The sequence below is a fragment of the Schistocerca serialis genome, chromosome 1 (assembly GCF_023864345.2).
Source record: "Schistocerca serialis cubense isolate TAMUIC-IGC-003099 chromosome 1, iqSchSeri2.2, whole genome shotgun sequence".
Taxonomy (NCBI): domain Eukaryota; kingdom Metazoa; phylum Arthropoda; class Insecta; order Orthoptera; family Acrididae; genus Schistocerca; species Schistocerca serialis.
This window is the reverse complement of record NC_064638.1, coordinates 952,853,056-952,871,611: the sequence shown is the minus strand read 5'-3', so window position 1 is coordinate 952,871,611 and position 18,556 is coordinate 952,853,056. Positions and strand designations below refer to the sequence as shown.

Sequence of the window (18,556 nt, the reverse complement as noted above, 5' to 3'; positions counted from 1 at the left end):
CATCTCATCTTCAGCAGTAAGAAAATATGTGAGTGATGTTGATCTCAGGCATTTGCCTTCCCAGTTGTTCCTTCACTCAGATTTTAGGCAATACAAAACTGCTCCAGAAAATATCTCTCTAGGTATGTAAAGCAGCGTGCATGTATGTTTGTATGTACATAGGTCTGAGATCTCCTTCTAAAACTCTAGACTGATTTGAACCAAATTTGGCGCAGAAACAGCAGACCATATAAGTATTAGCACTGTGGGGTTTATAGCCCCAAAGCTCCAATAGGAGTGGAGATGTGGGCAAAAACGTGCTGTCTCCAGCACTTGTCACTAGACTGTCCTGCATAACAAGCAGATTGTCTGGCAATAGTACTGGCCTGCATTCCAGCCCTCCTTTGTAGTGCAATTTACAGTTAGATGCATGCAACTGTTTCCAACTCCTTCGTTATAGGAGTATAGAGATGGGGTAAGGAACCGTGCAAGGGAATGAGGAGATGGACTGGGAGGAGAAGAGGAGATGGATAGTGATGGAGGGAAGAGGGAATGGTTAAAGAGAGGGGGACTCAGGAGATGTTCAGAGAGAGATGCAGGTGGCGCTGGCCATTAAGAGTTTGGGGAGAAGAGAATGGATAGAGAGAGGGAGGAGGAGATGTCTGTAATATATATGTAAAACACATCTGCGGGTGAAGCTAGCACGCCCCCCCCTCCCCCCTCAACACTCACTGTCGATCAACTGCCCTCTCCTATCTCACAATCTGCAGTGAGCATATGATGAACAGAAGGAAGGGATGGGGGACGATTTGCAACGAGGGGGCAGGGGGGGGGGTGCATAGGCCAAGAGAAGATGGATATGGGGAGTGGGATAGAGGAGAAGGACAGAGAGAAGGGGGAGGAGGTGATGGACAAGGAGAGAAGGGGGAGCAAGAGATGAGTAGAGAGAGAGAGAGAGAGATGGAAAGCAGGGGATGGACAGAAAGAGGAGGAGAACGAGGTGGTCAGAAGAGGGGAGGAAAGAGGCGATCGGCTGACAGAGGGAAGGAAAAGATGAAAAGAGTGAGTAGGGAAAACGTGATGGGCGAAGAGGTTAGGAGAAGATTGCCAGAGAGGGGGAGGAGTAGACGGGCAAAGAGTGGGGAGGAGGAGATGGGCAGAAATTGGGGTTACGAGGAATTGGACAGATGAAAGCCACGAAGGTGATGGGTGGAGAGAGGAGAAGATTGATACATATGTCACATTATATATACACGAGAGAAGCCGTTAAGAATGTGACAGAAGATGTTGGAAAGGATGCCGATACAGTGCTGTGTCAGCATTTTCATTGTTGTGCTGTACCTCTTGTAGTGTATGAGAACACTTTGACTACACCTTATTCTTCAATTTGCCACGGCTAGAAACTACAGGTAGAGAGATCTGGCGATTGACCTGGCCAAAAGATTGCACTCTCTTTGTGCCTCTGCTAATTGTTCTCCCCTACCAATACTATGTTGTCAAGACAGTATGTGCTGTTGCTTCATCTTGCTGACAATATACATACAGGCGTTTATCTTCTGTGTGTAGACCCACATACGGATTAAACAGATGCTAGGCATACCAGTTAACATTAATAGTTTGGTGAAAGAATTGTGTTGCGATGCGGATGCCAGACATTCTGCACCAAACACCAATCCTGAGATTATGCAACGGCTCTTCAAAGTACTGGTAGGGATTTTCTGATGGATAATAGCGTATGTTATAGGAGTTCACAATCCCTGAAACGCTGCAATAGGCCACGTCAAGGTTCCACTTGACTCATAAAACAATCGCAGAACGTAACATGCGACAGTTCGTCGGGACGCTGTAGTTCGCAGCGCAACAGTACCTTTGTATACAGATGCATGACCTTCTTGACAATTTTTTGACACGACAATTTCTTTATTCCATGTTTTCCTTCAGTCAAGCAGTGTTTGGTGAAGTTCGGACACTTTTCCGTTAGTTAATCGCTACAGAGCCCTTTGCGCACAATTTTGCCATTAAACTTCGCAATTTCGGACTATATTGTACTTCCAGCCTTAAACTCTTGAGCAAGCAGTTCCGCTCACATTTTCCACGAATTGGGCTTCGCGTAACTCTCGAATAATAACACACGCTGTTCTGTTGCGAGCATCATTTTGTATTGGAGTCAAATGATCGCTAAACATGTTTGCTGCTCTCACTCACTCAGACTTAAAGACAGAGCGTAGTATTCAATACAGAGCACTCCATAGATGCGCATGAGCAAATATCTGACCGATCAGTGCACCGAAATTACAGATTCCAGCTTATTCTGCGATAAGCAGTTTTCCTGTTCGTTAGCAAAGGTGAGTTCCGCGTAAGTCCCTTCATTTGCCAAACTGTACAAGATCAATATCAAGATCGTACTGCTCACAAGGGTATAAAGTTTAAAACTTAGGCGAAATATGAAAAAAAATTTGATCCCCTTGTGACTTAAGAATTCGGGATTAGCATGGAAGGTCGAGGCCCCTACAATGTCAGTACTTCAAGACAACTAGTAAATCAATAAATTAACAATTTATTCAAGACCACATTTGTAAAACAGCTAACATACAATCAACACATGGCCGTCTTAAAAACAATATCGAAAATGACCAATAGCTTCCTTCTGAAGCAAGCAGAAAATTAGAATTATTTAATGAACAATAAATCTGAAGTAATTTAAAAAGGTGGCTCAGATAAAATATTTTTTGCGCAGTAACACAACCAGTACAATACGTTTCACTTAATATAATTAATTGGCAAACAAATTTAAATTTTTTTTAATACATGAGAGATGCTAAATGTTTATCAAATGGGCAGTGACGCCCTGGGCGAAAGGTGACTTAACTTAAAAGGCCGGAAGCAGCAGACCAGCCGTCCAAAACAACACCTAAACGCCGGGGCCCAACCGGGAGTCACTTCCCGTTAGACGACACGGTACAGCTTCTGTGCACCGAAGCGGAACGTGGCGCCGCTCCCACACACCCTAACTCGCCGAAATGTGGAACACAAACAGACCGCATGAAACAAGGCAAACACCTAGCAAACATCAATTAATATAAGTTAAGAGATCAATAAACAGTGTAAGTTAAAAACCGATAAGTGCTTTCAATAGAAACTACTTAAATTTTGGAGCAATATCAGTGGTGTAAAACTTTTGAACTAAGACTTTTACACAAATGCAATGATGTAAAATAATATCAGATCTTTACACTCTCATAGTTTACCCAACAATATGATTAAGGCCGACAGTGTGTACAAAGATGAAATGGAAATAATTTCAAGATAATATCAGGTTATTCAAATGCACAACTTCACAACAAAACTAGGTTTGTGTACTTTAATTTCGTTGCATAGGTCTGCAATGTAACTGCCAATTGTGTAAGCTTGGTATGCAGAAAATCAGAACTAGACTATGAGCTAATATCTTGAATACCTTACAGTTACTACATATTTTGGGGATGCGTATTTCCTTAAAGGAAGTAGTGACTGATGGTCTCCATGTGATCACACTCCTTGGCGGCTGCTCTTACTTCAAAAACACATACATTAGAGCAACCAACGAACCAACAAGTGACAGTCGCTACAAATAAAATAGTTCCACGAAACGAAGGCACCAAAACCACTTACACCTTCGATGGAGAGCGTTGTTCGAGGCGGTCTCGAGGAATGGATCTGTCCGAGAAAACAGGAACCAAAGCAATGCGACGAGCAGCTCCCGGAGTTGGCATCAGGCAGGCGCACCACAAACTTGCGACCGTCCTGCATGGTAAACCGGCCGCGCCGTTGCTGGCCGAGCCGGCGTGTTTTTCTCCTCGTCCCCTCAAGCACATCCTAGCGCCTCGTAGCGAGTCCGACACCAACTCCCCGACCGCAAATACTCGCCACCATATCACAACAGGGCCAAAGATCGTAGTACAGCCGGGTAATCGATAGTCGTGCCAAAGAGCTGGTGTGCCAGAAAAGGCGCACCACGGCTAACCTCTGTGGAGCGTAATAAAATTGAGAGTGAGAATCTGAAACTGAAACGTAGGGCTAATTAACTACGGCTGCCATGTGCCACGAAAATTTTCGTTGTTAAATTTAATCTGCTTTTTTGATGAAAGGAATGGAAAAATGTCTGGAATACAAAACTTTTCCAGTGGATTTCTTGGAACATTATGTGGGGAAATAAAGCTGCATAAGATATGGTGACGCAACGATAGGCGAAAAATAGCTTTTAGCGATCACTTTCGCCATACTAAACTCAGTTCAAAGAAAACTAGCTAGCTTTTGACTCTCTGCTCTTGTCTCTATTCACCTGCGATAAAATAATACTGTTAATACTGATACAAATAGGCACAAGACAATAGACAGAAGCTTTGAGTTGGTGCGTAAGACGATTTTTCGTAGTTCAGTTACAAGAAGGCTGCCCGTGGACCACGTGTTTCGACTACTGACTCGACACATAAGTCTAGTTCATCACATACAGTAGAAAACTATCGCGTTCTTAAATTCCAACACAGCAGAGTGACGTAGGTATAAAATCTTCCGTCACTGTGCTTGTATATGTAAAATACAGGAGTTGCATAACGTCTGAAAATCTCGAATTCTGTACTAGGAAACGACTCTAAATTTGGAATGTATATGGACACGAACCAAAACTGTTACTTTTGTAGTTATCAAAGAGGACTGTTGATTCAGAGAAAAAAACCTGTCTTGTAAAGTAACTTAAATTGTTTTTACAAAATGGCAGGCTCTGAGCACTATGGGACTTAACATCGGTGGTCATCAGTCCCCTAGAACTTAGAACTACTTTAACCTAACCTAAGGACATCACACACATCCATGCCCGAGGCAGGAATCGAACCTGCGACCGTAGCGGTCACGCGGTTCCAGACTGAAGAGCCCAGAACCGGCCGGCCTTTACAAAAGGGATTACTTTTTAAATGTTTTAGGCCTTTACTTTGAACTAGATTTGCACATTGCCATCCACTTGTTTCGCTGTACACTATATTTACATATGCATAAAGTAATTGCGACGTGCTGTTTAAGAAGGCAACAATCCAATTATTCTCATGAACAGTTACAGTAGCGCACGAGGAGAAAAAACCTTCAAATAATTTCTCACGAGCATTGACCAGATAAAAAATATTTATTTATTTAGCACCGGGAACTTTTTCACTGTAGTTAACGTAACACAGCGTATCGTCCATTTACCTCTGTTACTACTTGTATAGCTCCGCCTTTTGTTTGCACATTGCCTTTCAGCCGCTGTTGCAGAACACACGGACTCCTCCGAATGTTTGTCGTTGATCTACTTCACAGCCATAGCCCACCGTGCAGCTGCTCATGAATTTTTCTCTTTGAACGGATCTTCCGTTTGATTAATTCATTGAAGCTCGCATTCCAGTTACGAGGTGGAAAATTAAATTTATATTCGCATGCTACACAATATCGCTCGTCAGATACGAAGTAATAATAATGTATTTACCACGCAAGGGCATCCAGCATGTAATTTTAGATTGGAAATTTCAGATTTATTTATCCTTCAAACACTACGAGATACGTCTTGTTAAACACTGAACTTGTGTACTGACGTATTTAATTACGCAGCAGTTTTTGGTTATGGAGATTCTTTATTCATTAAGGTTTTATTTGTGTCCAGTTCCCAAATGGCAGATTTTTAATTGAAATATATTACATGGACAGGTGGAACATTTATACATCCTTGAACAATTAAGTAAATTATAATAATGTGGTGTAACAGGAAATGCCACAAACGATCCAATCAGACCTCTGAGACCAGGAATAAAGCGTGCTGATAGCAAAGTATTGTATATTAAGTTACGAGACATCATACAATAGGAAACTAATTACCTATAGTATCCCGATAGATGTTTTCATGGGAGCATAACTTTATCTTATGTCTATTGTCACATAGTAACCACTATTAAATCAAACTGCGAAAGCAGGGTCGTGAATGATGCACTACCATACGACATAATTGCACTTGGCCTCCCGTGGCCGTTATCAGAAACACCCGGTGTTATTATAATAAACAAAAACCTCATCAATTTTTACTATTGCCGTATACACTATGTAAGTTCAAATAGCTTCAAGAGCAAGTTGTCTGGCCGTTAAAACAGTCGGCTTCAGATGGACAGTTAAACACACGAGCCAACCGAAGCCACCTCACTCTCAGGTGCAGTAACACCGTGGTCGACTAACACAACGCTTAGCACTGAAAGCATGAGTATAATATTATGAACACCTACATACAGGGACAACAAAAGTGAACTACAAGCGGTTATTTATACAAACTTCGAATATTTCATAATATACTAACATAAGAAAATTGGGAGAACCTTCCAGAAACGATGAATGCTAAATAATTGAGGTGGCTGACAGCCTTGGGAGAGCCAGTCCTGACAAAACTCTACCATCTGGTGAGCAAGATGTATGAGACAGGCGAAATTCCCTCAGACTTAAAGAAGAATATAATAATTCCAATCCCAAAGAAAGCAGGTGTTGACAGATGTGAAAATTACCGAACTATCAGTTTAATAAGTCACAGCTGCAAAATACTAGCGTGAATTCTTTACAGACGGATGGAAAAACTGGTAGAGGCCGACCTCAGGGAAGATCAGTTTGGATTCCGTAGAAATATTGGAACACGTGAGGCAATACTGACCCTGCGGCTTATCTTAGAGGAAAGATTAAGGAAAGGCAAACCTACGTTTATAGCATTTGTAGACTTGGAGAAAGCTTTTGACAATGTAGACTGGAATACTCTCTTTCAAATTCTAAAGGTGGCAGGGGTAAAATACAGGGAGCGAAAGGCTATTTACAATTTGTACAGAAACCAGATGGCAGTTATAAGAGTCAAGAGGCATGAAATGGGAAGCAGTGATTGAGAAGGGAGTGAGACAGGGTTGTAGCCTTTCCCCATTCTTATTCAATCTGTATATTGAGCAAGCAGTGAAGTAAACAAAAGAAAAATTCGGATTAAGTATTAAAATCCATGGAGAAGAAATAAAAACTTCGAGGTTCGCCGATGACATTGTAATTCTGCCAGAGACAGCAAAGGACTTGGAAGAGCAGTTGAATGGAATGGATAGTGTCTTGAAAGGAGGATATAAGATGAACATCAACAAAAGCAAAATGAGGATAAGGGAATGTAGTCGAATAAAGTCGAGTGATGCTGAGGGGATTAGATTAGGAAATGAGATACTTTAAGTAGTAAAGGAGTTTTGCTATTTGGGGAGCAAAATAACTGATGATGATCGAAGTAGAGAGGATATAAAATGTAGACTGGCAATGGCAAGGAAAGCATTTCTGTAGAAGAGAAATTTGTTAACGTCGAGTATTGATTTAAGTGTGAGGAAGACGTTTCTGAAAGTATTTGTCTGGAGTGTAGCCCATGTATGGAAGTGAAACATGGACGATAAATAGTTTGGACAGGAAGAGAATAGAAGCTTTCGAAATGTGGTGCTACAGAAGAATGCTGAAGATTAGATGGGTAGATCACGTAACTAATGAGGAGGTACTGGATAGAATTGGGGAGAAGAGGAGTTTGTGGCACAACTTGACTAGAAGAAGGGATCGGTTGGTAGGACATGTTCTGAGGCATCAAGGGATCACCAGTTTAGTACTGGAGGGCAGCGTGGAGGGTAAAAATCGTAGAGGGAGACCAAGAGATGAATACACTAAGTGGATTCCGAAGGATGTAGGCTGCAGTAGCTACTGGGAGATGAAGAAGCTTGCACAGGATAGAGTAGCTTGGAGAGCTGCATCAGACCAGTCTCAGGATTGAAGACCACAACAACAACAACAACAACAACATGTTAGAGCAGCCGACGTGCAGAATGACACTTACCGTCCCTAACCTCTGCTCCACGTTGCACGCACTTGCAGAACTTCTCGATGGAACCGACTACAGCACCCTAGATTTGGATCTCGTTAATGGTCTTCTGCATGGTAGCGCTAGCGGATCTTCGCCTTCCGCACGTGCTGACACATCCTCTTCACTACAAAGAAGCTTCGTAATCATTAAGTGTGTCTTCGGTTTCTTCGAACGTGAAGCCCCCGTCGTCGATCTGTGCTTCAGTACTGTAGTAGGGCTTCATTCGGAGGACAATGAGGAAGTCTCACCGCTTTTCTCTTCTTGTTGATGGGTCGCAATCTTCGTCTTTGTACGTGACGTTCCACTATAAACAAATGGTATGATACGACCAAGTGTAGCGTTTCAGTAATTCTTTTGATAATCTCACTGTGCGCGCAGGCGTAAATACCCGTACTAGTTCTCACATGCCGTATCATATGGGCTGGTGCTTGATGTTGTAGCGCTCTCGATCCTTCCCCGCGGCGTCCAGGGTCCTTAATGTGTGAGCCACACGTCTTGCTTCATCAGTCTTGGTGGTCAAGTATTCCACGTATTCATCCTGTCATTCAGTTCGAAAAGGAACAATGTATCGAATGTTGTTTCGGCCTCCTGCCTGTGCAGCAGGAAGAACGGCGAGAAACCTGTAATGTCTTGCTTTGATATGTTGTATGCAACTGCCACGGCTGGCAGTATTGTCCCCCAATCTTTCTGTTCGATATCACTGTATATCGAGAGCATACCTATTAACGTCTTATCAAAGCATTATGTGAGCTGTGAGGCCCTTCGTCTGTGGGTGGTAGACAGTTGTCATTCTGTGGGTGAAGTCGCAACTAGGAATAACTTCTGGCACTTGTCTCGATTGGAAAACTTTTCCACGATCAGAGATCGTCTAACGGGGTGCTCTGTGTTTAAAAATGACGTCTTCTACGAGGTGCTCTGCAGTTCAAAAATGGTTCAAATGGCTCTGAGCACTATGGGACTCAACTGCTGTGGTCATAAGTCCCCTAGAACTTAGAACTACTTAAACCTAACTAACCTAAGGACAGCACACAACACCCAGCCATCACGAGGCAGAGAAATTCCCTGACCCCGCCGGGAATCGAACCCGGGAACCCGGGCGTGGGAAGCGAGAACGCTACCGCACGACCACGAGATGCGGGCGCTCTGGAGTTCCTGGGGCCTTGGCAGTAGGTATTGCTTTAGTGACAGCATAGCGGACAGGGAAGCCAGTGCAGACAATTATTCACTGAGAGCCGTTTTTTTGGCTTTGGATTTCCCCAAGAGTCGCTTCCTATTCGGTGGAATGTGGCTGTAGCGGGTGACATTCATCTAGGAGGAGAGTGCAGCTTGTGCTTCCAGCACTGGCCTTCCTTACAGTCGTTGTAAAAGTCCAACAGAGTGGTACAAGTCTGAACAGTGATACTTGCGTCATATTCTAACAAGAGTTTTGATGTGTTCCTGGTAACCAGACGTTGGAGTGTCGTGGAAAGAATTCAGGATAGCTAATCTTAGATGAGCTTGGATGAGGAGCAACCATTTCTGCTACATCAGATCACAGTTCCTCTTAGAGTATGTTCCATTTATTAATTCGAATTCGCTTTTGGTAGGCTCCTCATTCTTCAAGGTTTGGAGCAATATTGGATCTTATTGATTGGCGACTCCATAGTGTCCTGTGCACTACGACCAGATAATGGGTATACTTGAAAGGAGAGACAGCATTGGTCGTATATTTTTGTTTATTATCGCAAAATCCATTTTCGGTCACTTAGTGACCATCTTCAGTGCTGTAATATATAACTTAAATTAGTAAGCACTGGTGTCAATAAGCTTACGGCGATCACATAGACTCTGCAGAACGAAAATCTCATTCTGGAAACATCCCACAGGCTGTGGCTAAGTCATGTCTCCGTAATATCCTTTCTTTCAGGAGTGATAGTTCTGCAGGGTTCGCAGGAGAGCTTCTGTAAAGTTTGGAAGGTAGGAGACGAGATACTGGCAGAAGTAAAGCTGTGAGGACGGGGCGTGAGTCGTGCTTGGGTAGCGCAGTTGGTAGAGCACTTTCCCGAGAAAGGCAAAGGTCCCGAGTTCGAGTCTCGGTCCGGAACACAGTTTTAATCTGCCAGGAAGTTTCATATCAGCGCACACTCCGCTGCAGAGTGAAAATCTCATTATGGAAACAGGTATATTTGTAGACAATCCTTAGTCTTGATGCATTGTTTTACCCTGGGATGCTTGGATTGTCTTTCTCCACTTCGGTATCGAAATCATCCTAAAATTGGTGCAGGACGGCTAACACTTGCTGACACTGTTCCTGTCAGGCCAGACCGTATTGTCACTTCAGCAGTGGCTTTCTGGAATGTAGTCTGTAGTGCCAGCAGAGTACGATTCTTCGCCGATGGCATTAAGCTGACCTTCCTGTAATGGTCCGCCTATCCCTACGTAAATACTTCTAGGGATGATTTAAAGCTTAATGAAATAGGTTCGTCAATCTGGAGCACTAATATTTCACAGCATATGACCACATGTGACGCCTGCAATGGAGAATTTCATCGCGACAACATTATGTTTAATCGACGAGATCGACGGGCTGTTTTCTGTCATTGATAGTTATTGTTGCAATGTATGATTCAGTCAGCCGAGCACTTTCATTTGTGACTTTCAGCACAATCGTTTTCGTACTTCGAAACATAGTCTTCTTAATCTGGCGGCGATGAGAATTCGACATTAGAGGAAAGGTAGCGCCCTAGTTGATTGGGGCACTGACAAAGGTGGCTATCAGTGATGATGCCAATGTGATTTTCAGATTTCTTGGTATTTGTGCATAGAGTATTTTAATCTGTGGCGACTTCACATCCATACGCGGTCGCTTTGCTTAGTTTCCTTGAATGCGGCGAATAGGCGAGCGGATAATATCTCTGATGATGGGGAACAGCTACAGTGTGTTGGGTAGCAACAAGTCTGGTATGCAGAATGGGCCTTCGTCCCACTTGTCGACTATAATCGTCTGCTATTGACTGCCGTGATTAGAAATGTTGTGAAGTTTGACATCTGTCGCCGTAGTAGTCATCGAAAACTTCTCTCTCTGCAGTAGTGTACGAACTGTCCAGGATGTTTACGTGAGAAAATACAGGGGCATTGACCTCTGTCACCTAAATGAGAGCCGGCCGGAGTGGCCGAGCGGTTCTAGGCGCTACAGTCTGGAACCGCGCGACCGCTACGGTCGCACGTTCGAATCCTGCCTCGGGCATAGATGTGTGTGATGTCCTTAGGTTCGTTAGGTATAAGTAGTTCTAAGTTCTAGGGGACTGATGACCACAGCAATTTTAACCGAAATGAGAGTTCTTGTGCTGGGTGTTATACGTGGCGGAGAATTTTATTTAATCTTCGTTGGTCGGGTGCTGCACTGTCATTTGACGGCTGCGGTATAATTCCTTGTTAGTCGAGTCCGTTCTTACTGATGTGTTCGACTAATGGCGTAGACTGGTACTGAAGCTGGATACACCGCTTCTTCCTGATGTATGGCGTAGGTACTCATGGTTCCTAACTCTTGTTTATTGAATCCGACTGTTCTCGCTGCCGTAGAATGCTGTATGTCTTCTCTTACTACCTGACGTATGGGAGAGGCGAGGTCGTGGTGACCTTGCATAACTGCCATAGCGATCACATACAGGAGTCAGTCATACTTCTTCCGTCACACACTTTTCTGTTGCTTTTCTTCGATGTGCTGGCACCACTTGATTCTTCAATTATTGTGACATTATTTAACAGAAGAGTCGGTACATGGCACCAGTGCCCTCTTTCATCAAGTTTGACATTCTTTTCGTTTCACATCGTGGTACGATACAGAGAGATTCTGTACTTACGACTGTATCGTTTCACATGACTTAAGCCACCGTTCTTCAATTGTTCTTCTGCTAAGCAGACTTGATGCTGGCTATAATCACATGTTTAAACGTTCTCTTCAGTTCGGCCTGGAATTTGTCTCAGCTATCGAGCAACTCTTCTTTGTTCTCGAACCACTGCTTGACTACGCCATCCAAGTAGAACTTGTATCTGTCGTATCTGTGGACTTGGTGGAATCCTCTCAACTGTTTCATCGAATCCTGGCCAACGCCTCTAATAAAAATCCATTTCTTTGCAGAATACACGTACTTTAGGAACAACAAGGTGTTTGTTTTAACTGAGACAACAAAATATCTTGAAAATGACACATCGTACGGAAAGCATGTTCCAGATGAAACGGTAATATTAGTGAAGGGGAAATCTGTCCGTACTACAACTTACCGCCCTCTAACAACTCCTCTTGCGTGGGGGGAAGGGAGGTTCAACTTCCTATTTTCAAATGGAGGACCCTCCAGTTAACTGCATATTTAGATTTTGCGCCGAAAAATACGCACGTTTTACTCAAACCATTTTTTCTCATTCGTGGTAGATGGCGCTGCAATCGAGAAATATCAAGTATGGGTGCATTTGTAAATAAGAACCGACGCATCAGATTCTACATTTCATTTATGGTGTAAATGAAACCTTTGTGTTCCAACGCTTAATACTGATGTTGTAACGTTAATTGAGTGTTGCGAATGTGATTAGACATTTCCAATAACAGGGCTAGACATTAAAATTTCTGACAAATAAGCAAAATATTTTTGTTCTCTATGACGGTGACTATAGTGAGACCCTAGACCATCGGCATGCTTGAAACCGGTGGTCATCCTCGAACTCGGTCGTGAGCGTAACTGATTTGATTGTGTGTTTGCATGGGACCACCATAATTGACACAATGACCGCTATGTTACACAGCGAATGTAATAAGGCAAAGTGTCCACGAAGTGGTTGTGACAGGCGTACCTGCACACATATTTAGTCACACGTTCACCGAAATCAAGCACTGCAACGTTGAGAGGCAAGGGGACCGAAATCGAGCACCCCAATGGTGAGAGGTAAGGGAACTCACCAACATTAAGCATCTCGGTGGGAACAGAACACTATTACATCTTCGTCGTTGTGTCCGAGTTATGCGAGACGCAGTTTCTAATTAGATATCGAAACAGTTTACAGTATTGTACTATACGATCAAATTTGCAACACTAAAGTAAATTTTGAACGTAAATATCAACGGTTAGAACATAAAGGTTTACATTTACATCGTAAATTAAGTCTAGAATCAAATGCGTCTGTTCTTAATTGAAAAGAAGTATACTTGACGTTTATCGATAATGGTCTGAGTAAAATATACGTAGGTTTTGGCGTAGAATCTGAAAATGCAATGGAACTTGAGGAGGTCGTTGGGGTGAGGTGGGGGATGGGGGTGGGGGGGGGGATTTCCATTTGAAAACACAAAGTTGATCCTGTCAACTATTAATGGATTGGCGGTCGTATCACAGATAGATGTCACCTTTAGCAATAATAACTTCTCACCTCGGACACTTTTTTCGTGCGACGTGTTCCGAGATATTTAGTTGTCTCGAGCTGAAACAAACGCCCCGTAAGTATTCCGTTTCATGTCTACGTGGGCGGCGACTCTTACGTTGCCTAGTTAATAGAGCCACGCTTATGCTGATGCTTTAAAGGACCCGTCGCCCCCACAAAACAATGTCACGTCGCAACCACAGTCGATTCCAAATATGAAGAAGTATCGTCAGTGAAATACAACAATGAGGACTGTAGACACGTTTGTTACAAACATCAACATATATTCAGAACAGATCTGAACTCCTAGGCGTACAGTAGAGTGCAGTCATTAAAAAAAAATGAACATGATGATGAGTACAAACAAATGCTGGTGGTCGGGTTTGAGCTGGCGGCCCGCAGTGCCCGATGCTAATTGGTACGCCCAACGGCAGGCACTACAACTCACGGCAATACTAGTGACCTTTCATCAGTAGCAATGTCAGATGTCAAGGCACTTTCGTTTACAGATAATACAAACGTTGTAATAAATTGAAAATTATACATAGTTCTAGAAAATGTGATGAACGAAATTTTACTGGACATAAGTAAGTTATTCCTAATCAAATTCTTCGTCACCTTCCTTTGAAAAGATACAGTAATTGCAGGTCAGAAATGATAAGAAGATTCCTGAAAGCATCTCTAAAGTATGACGTCCAGCAAATAGAACAGGTTTACAATGTTAATTAAATTGGCTCTGAGCACTATAGGACTTAACATCTATGGTCATCAGTCCCCTAGAACTTAGAACTACTTAAACCTAACTAACCTAAGGACAGCACACAACACCCAGTCATCACGAGGCAGAGAAAATCCCTGACCCCGCCGGGAATCGAACCCGGGAACCCGGGCGTGGGAAGCGAGAACGCTACCGCACGACCACGAGTTAATTAAATTCATGAGAATTTAGCTTGATATATTATTCAGATCGGAAGAGCGTACCTAAGCAAAATTTTATTTCCAGTGCTGATCTTACTGTTGTTCCACGGTGTCATACTAAACCGCTGATTGATTTCTTTCAGGTCCGTAAGGATATAATAGGAGCTTCTGTCGTGTGAACGCGGAAACATGCTGCATGGACGTGGTTATGTGACTGAGGAAACTAACTGCAGATTCCAAATACGTTTAATCCTGAATTAAATAATTAAATAATATATCTCTTTTTCAAGCCAGTAGCCCCGTTCATGGAATCAGTTTCGGAAGCAAGCATAATGGACATAGAGATCTGAAGCCACTTGCACTGGTTCGGAAAGATGTCCGTCATTAGGGAATACATTTTTAATAACTTGCCAACAGCAAAGAACATTTTAATTACTAATAAATTTCTGGTCAATAGAAGCTAACGGATTTAGTGGTCGCCAACTATTTCTCTTCCGCCGATCATTTTATTAGTAGAAATAAATGATGTGTATAATTATAATGATATCAAATAACGTGAGCGTTATGTAAGTTCTGTCTTCTTCACGTCTTTAGTGCAGATGTACGATAAATGTAAATGTTTTGAACTGCTTTCTGTCTGAAGATGCCTGGCTACAAGAGGATAATAATTATCTCATGCAGATCAGTGTATGTTTATTTGCATGTTTGTGCTGAATTTGTCTTCCTATGTTTCAAATCGTTTGACTTACCCACGCCCATGAGAACCATTTCATTTAGGATCTATAGGAAGAATGGTTATAACTTATCCCTGTTTAATGACAAGTTCTACATCCTTCGGTATCTGATGTCTAAGGATCTGCAGAACAAGAGTGTAATTAAGCTAATGTTGAAGTAGAGATAACTGAAGTGAAGTGTTGGGAGGTGAGTGCATCTGTAAAGGGAATGAATGGGCGTGCTAGATATACTGGAAAGTCCTCAGACCATGGATTGGCCTCCCTTGTGACAGCCGGTCCTAGGATGGGCAAGGCGTAGAATATCAGCACACTTCATGGCAGCCACATAGAGGGTGCAAGACTCGAGACGCTGCATGGTCGTGTTTGTTTATAATGTGCTACCATGCGAAGGGCGTACCATGAGAATCCAGATACAGGAAGACGTGAAGTCACAGGGGTGATGATAAATTGATAGTAGTGGAGCTGTTTACTGATTGTAGTAGGGCACAGATGAAAATGACTTCAGATCATTCGCTGATCAAAAACGAGCAACGACAATGGGTGACCGGTCATACCCTTCAGAATCACTCTGTGGTATGTCGTTCAGAAGACACAAATTCACACTTGTATCTGTGCTGGCGGTGCGTCACTCTCTAGACTATTGTGAATGATGTGATGAACGTCACAGTTTTAAAAACGTCTTCTGAACTAATACGTTCCATTAACCTTAGGAGCACGTCGATGACAGAGCACGACACTACGGCCCATTAAAATTATATCTGTGTAAACTGGAAGATTTTCATGTTATGTTGTATCAATACCTAGAATGCAAGTTCAGGTACACCAAAACAGCGCACAATTGCTTCCCTCTGAGTTTCATCTCTGTTCACGTGAACCTCTGGCTACGACAGTGATACGCCCCGCTAAATCCGTAAACCCCGCTAAACCTTCACCAACTAAAACACACACGTTGTTGCTCACGAGAATATACCAACAGCCAACAACGAGAACCAGACGGCACAATGTGAACAGTCTTGCCTTGCTGATAAATTAAATCCAAACTCAACTTTCGTGTACAGGATCGGTGAGCCACAGACCTCGTAGCAATGGGAAAAGCCCCACACAGTCAGACACTGCGTAGAGACTGCCAGCGGGCCTGGCCAAACCACGCCCCACGGATATTTCCTCGCAACCGACCGACTGCTCGCACACAGCGCAGCCGGAAACTATAAGCACCAGACCAAAGATAGTACAAGGTGCGAATATCGATACACACCGCTGCTGCCTGTCACGGAAAGAGCAAACAACAGCATAATCACAATAGCTGTGGGAAACCAAACACAGAATAGGAACCAAGGTTTAAACCAATGCATAACATGAGCCTAACATGGCTCAGGCAGCATTTCGGAACAGACAAGGAGCAGCAGACCATCTTAGAGTGTTGGAAGGAAGCATAGACAACTGCCTTCTATGACGTGGGTACTGGAAAGTTGAGACAATGATACTACAAATTTTCAAGTAGGTGTGGCCACTGTGTACAGAAGTAGATGGAAGGTGTAGCTAAATCTAAATCTTGAAAACAAAACAGTGTTGATTTACAGTACAGTTTCCAATTCGCGACTGATAGGAACTTAAAAAAAAAAGTTATTTTACTACAGTAAGAAGTAATTGCCAGCTCCTGCTCGAAACTGTTATTTTCTTGACGTCCTATAACACAGAACCACAAATGTAATGTGTTAAAGCACACCCATAGAAAAGTGTTACTTGTCAGAAGTCCAACATTGCAGCTAACAACACTAGCAGACACATTAACATAACTGGGTCATCGGCCATCCTGACACCTTGCACACATGCCTGCAGAATTAAGATGCAGTGAGACGAGACGCAGCCCGTGACCCCGAGAGGTGAACTTTGCCGGGGTCACGGCCCGTTTGTCTGGCGCTTCAGCCGGCGCTGCTGCTGCTGGTGGTCGTGGAGGTAGGACCGGAGCGGAGCGGCCGTCAGCTCCGCCCTCTTGCCGCCCGCCGCCTCCCGCTGCCGACAAATGGCCCGCCAGGCTCCAGGTAGCAGGTAGCAGGTAGCAGGCTGTGCCTGCTGAGTTACTGCCACAGCTCCTCCTGCAGCAGCCAGCCGCTGCTTCTTAGCATGGAGTCTCTCAGCACGGGGCACCAACCTTGGGGGAGGATTTCCACTCTAATACGGCGTGTGTAATGTGTACTGACTTGGAAAATATTCCATGCGTCTGAACATGAGCAACCTAACTTACAGTATCTACTCGCATGGCGGATTACGTAAATAGGGTTGCCTATCTTACGACGCATGAGATATTTTCCGGGACAGTTTTATTTCTCTCCCCTTGTATCTGGGCTGAGCTACTCAGCTAGCAGCAGTAAGAATTTATAGCCTCACACTGTAATGATATATCTCTAGGGAGATTTTGTGAATATTTTTCCCCTTTATTATTTTGTGTTCTTCATTATACTCACGAATATCCAGTGTGTGGGCTGTAATTATGGTATGGCAGCAAAAAAAAAAAAAAAAAAAAAAAAAAAAAAAAAAAAAAAAAAAAAAAAAAAAAAAACTCATTTTGACCACCAGATGCAAATCTGGCGCTGTACAGTATCTCGTCGATGTCTTTTTCGCACTGAACGAACAACATAAGGCGAAGTTAATATTAAAATCAATGTAATGCCTTTCTCACTTGATTGACGTTTTCCACCTACGTCTCCTTCCTAATCCACTACAAATGGAAATATTTGTACATGTTATTCTTGCGTTCAGAGCGCCAGATTGGCACCCAGTGGTCAAAATTGAAACTAATTTCTTTTCTGCGTATAAGGGTTCCACATTAACACATTAGTATATCTGCCAACTTTCATTGCCCTCCGTTAATAGCTACAAACCACACTGGACCTCTGTGAGCAGCTGTATTTTAATTACAACAACACGGTATTTAGTAGTAAATGTCAATGTTTTTAAATAACGGCTCTATTTTCACATAAATATTTCAATGTATATCTGAATATATTTGCTGCAAGAGAGCCTGTTTTCGACTGTCGAGACTGAACAGTCTAGTGACAGGGCGGTGACGGAGGAACACACATTGTTGACATGCTGGCATGACTTGTGCATTGGTTTTCGTGTGTGAAGAGACACATAAGTCCTTTAAATTAATATGTACAACGTAACTATGTGAATTGCAAAAAGACAATGATTAGCACTGAGCGAACCGGCCGTTGTGGAAGAGTGGTTCTAGGCGCTTCAGTCTGGAACCGCACTGCTGCTACGGTCGCAGGTTCGAATCCTGCCTCGGGCATGGATGTGTGTGCTGTTCTTAAATTAGTTAGGTTTAAGTAGTTCTAAGTTCTATTGGACTGATGACCTCAGTACTCAGTACTCAGTACTCAATACTCAGAGCCACCTGAACCATTTTTTGAAAACTGAGCGAGCCGCGAACTGCGTACTGCGTTTTTATCGCGTGTGCAATGGACGTGAATCGATGGGGGCACTGAAGAAACAATAAGTCTGCACGAAATCCTTTTTTCACATCTCTAGGAATGTGCTTTCATATAAATCCACTCAACTGCGTCGTGTCAACCACTGAACTGAAACTGTTTCGTAGGTGCCGCGGAGCATGACACTTTACAGGCGA

General features: G+C 43.2%; 1 long non-coding RNA gene across 1 annotated transcript in view; it reads right to left on the bottom strand.

Annotated features, from left to right (window-relative positions):
* Positions 1-3,239: 3,239 nt before the first annotated feature.
* The window catches only part of LOC126412806 (uncharacterized), a 373,377-nt gene continuing 358,060 nt past the window's right edge, over positions 3,240-18,556 (bottom strand). The window contains exon 3 of the long non-coding RNA XR_007575347.1: positions 3,240-3,984. This is a non-coding gene — a long non-coding RNA (uncharacterized LOC126412806). The remainder of the gene's footprint in view (positions 3,985-18,556) is intronic.